This window comes from Aplysia californica, unplaced genomic scaffold (assembly GCF_000002075.1).
Source record: "Aplysia californica isolate F4 #8 unplaced genomic scaffold, AplCal3.0 scaffold00197, whole genome shotgun sequence".
Taxonomy (NCBI): domain Eukaryota; kingdom Metazoa; phylum Mollusca; class Gastropoda; order Aplysiida; family Aplysiidae; genus Aplysia; species Aplysia californica.
The window spans coordinates 565,786-569,047 of NW_004797467.1; the positions used below are offsets into that span (position 1 = coordinate 565,786).

The window sequence follows — 3,262 nt, forward strand, 5'->3', positions numbered from 1 at the left end:
ATGTGTGTGTGTGTGTGTGTGTGTGTGTGTGTGTGCGTGCGTGCATGTGTGCGTGCGTGCATGTGAGCATGCGTATGCGTGTGTGTGAGAGAGTTTGTGGGTACATGCGTATGTGTGTGTGTGTGAGAGAGTTTGTGCGTACATGTATGAGAGAGGAAGAGAGAGAAAGAGATTTTGTATGTGTACACTGCTGCTATATATGTGTGTGCATGCATGTGAGTGTGTATGCCCATCATGTGTGAGCATGTGTGTGTTCGTGTGTGTGTGTATGTGTGTGTGTGTACATACGTGTGTGTGTCTGTGTGCATGTGTGAGTGTGTGTGAGTGCATATGTGTGTGCACGTTTGTGTGTACACGCGCACATGTGAGTGTGTGTATGTGTGTGTGTGTGTGTGCGTGCATGTGTGCGCGCACATGTGTGTGTGTGAGCGTGTGCGTGCATGTGTGCAAGCGTATGTGTGTGTGAGAGAGAGTTTGTGTGTACATGTATGAGAGAGGTAGAGAGAGAAAGAAATTTTGTGTGTGTATACACTGCTATACACGTGTGTGCATGCATGTGTGTGTGATGCCCATCATGGGTGAGCATTTGTATGTGATTGTGTAAGTGTTTGTATTGCGTATTGGTGCATGTGATACAATTTTCAATATATTGTTAGCACCACTTACGGTGAGATCTAACTGAGTATTATTTATTCTGAAAAACAAAAACAAAAATATTTCCGTTAAAAAATTTAGAGAGAAAGCTCAAAAGTCTCTGTTTCTTACAAGTACCTACAGTCCATAGTCAGGATAAGAAAGATAACTGTATGCACAGACACATTCAAGTCTTACAATAGTTTTAAAAAGCTGAAGAATGCACACACAAAAATATAAATTTACTTCAGATAAAAACAGTCCGCTACAAGAACCAAAAAAAAGAGAGTACCGTACCAGAGGTCTGTTTTCACATCTCTACAGCATCATTTAAAATAACATCAACAGGTTCTAGTATCCTCTAAGCTAAGAGTTTCACTATCGTATACATTGGGCCTTCAATTTTAGAAAAGGAGCAGCATTATAGGCACGGTGCCCTTTGGAGAAGCGCTTAGGTTCCGTTTCTGGCTGTTTCAGTGTACACTATAAATAGACTTCTTCCTCAAACCAATCACCCAACTCGCGGCCTCGAAAACAAACATTAAACATGTTTGTCCTTGAAGGTCATCAGATCGGTTGTGTTCGGTTTGTGCCATGTTGGTAGCTTTTCTCCCTCCATGGAGGAAGATCTGGCTAACTCTGACGACCAAATTGAACCGAATTGAATTGAACTGATCTTGTCAATCGACACCGGTTATTACAATGCACACTCTGACGGGCCTCACGGGGGCAGAATTCAGGAGAGACATAGACGTGAGACAGCTTATAAATTGAGGAGTATACAGACAGTTGTTCAGAGTAGTAGCATGCAAGCTGGTAACAGGTCATACACCCGAGTTAGTGACTCACAAAAGTTAACTGGACTATAAACATTTATATTGCGATTCATAATATGATAACGATTATGATAGATAAGGATACAAATTCCTTATTTGCAATATTCACATTTTGGCAAACCTCAAGCCTCAATTTTTATCCAAGTCTTGGCAGCCCGACTGTCAGCGTACTGTTTCCTAATTGCCTGCACTCACATTCAGTGGTCTGCTTAATAGGTAGTCTTGATGAGTAGCCCAAGTCTGTAACTGAAGTTAGTACTAACAAAGTTACAAGTTCTTTTCAGTTAAATTAGGAGAGGTTGGGGCAAATTCGACCACTGGGTAACTTTGACCGCCTCAACCTAGGCTTGACTTTTGCGTATCATTTAACCCCTGTGTCGTGGAATTATCAAAGCCCACTTTCATTCGCTGCACATTTGATTCTAGCTAAAAATAAAATCTGAGCTTCCTCGGCTTCCACTTGTTTTTATTTTTAGTCAAAATGCTCCAGAAAGCTCCCATCCAATGTCTGCACTCTTTTGCTGCATACTTTTTGCACATTTAGAGAAAAAAAATTCGGTACTTCACCCATCATGTACTTTTTTTTTTTTAAGCCTCCTTTCTATAGATATAAATTTATCAGTTGTGTGTATAACGAAACTTGGGTATCCTTAGGTTCATATTTCAATCCATATAGAAATATATAATATAGATTATGAATTTAGATGATTTACTTTTAAAATGACGGGGTGAGATTTTGGTGGCTGGTGCACTTTTCGACATGGTGAAACGGGGCAACTTTGACAGGGGGTGGTCCAATTTCGACCTGACTCAGATTCGTTCCACGCCAAGCCAAAATACTGGCTTCATATATATAAGCAGAATCACCTTTCACAAACAATCACATTTCAGGTTCATCTTGTTTGATTATCATTTCTCAAGGGTCGAAATCATTGACCAGTCAGATACAAACTAGCAGAAATTTAGACTTACACTATTCAACTGTCGCAAATTAGGAAGCTTATAAGTGTGTGTGTGTATGTGTGTGTGTGTGTGTGTGTGTGTGTGTGTGTGTGTGTGTGTGTGTGTGTTTGAGAGAGAGTGTGCGTGAGTGTGTGCGTGTGAGTGTGTGTGTGTGTAGTGTGTGTGCATCATGTATGTACGGTATAGTGCATGACTTCATGTGAGGGCACACTCGCAGAGTGAGGGAGAGGAGGTAGCGAGGAAAGAGAAGGGCAGGGGGAGAGAGAGAGAGCACAATAAGTTGAATAAGAACCAATACTGTTGAAGGCCTGCCCCTGTCGAAGTTGCCCACAGCCCCTGTCACAAACCTAGTCGAAGTTGGCCCATACAGGTGGTCGAATTTGTACCAATCCCTGTCGAAGTTGCCCCAAGCGAGGGTACGCCAGAAAATCGCGATTGGTTGAAAATTCGGAAAGCAAATATAGCCTAGAGTATAAAGAACATTTATTAATTAAGAAGTAGAATGGAGCTGCTTTACTGCACTACGAGATTTAGATCAAGACTGTCTTCATTCATAAAGGCGGGAGCAGTATCGGTTAGATCTACTTTTGCCGCTCTACGCGAACCTGTCAAAGAGACGTTCTCCTAACCGTAACCCTAACCCAAACCCTGCCGCTCTACACGAACCTGTCTAAGAGACGTTCTCCTAACCGTAACCCTAACCCAAACCCTACCTCTTGGGGCTCTAGCCTCTTGCCCTCTATTCTACTCTGTCTCATGGCCACCTCTATTCTCACCCGGGGTGAGAATAGTGCAGGCGAGTCTTTTGGCTATTCTCACCCGGTGCGCGT

At 42.4% G+C, this 3,262-nt stretch overlaps 1 protein-coding gene across 1 annotated transcript in view; it reads right to left on the reverse strand.

Annotated features, from left to right (window-relative positions):
• Positions 1–3,262, reverse strand: part of LOC101853698 (beta-1-syntrophin) — an 18,382-nt gene that overhangs the window by 13,483 nt on the left and 1,637 nt on the right. The window lies entirely within an intron of this gene.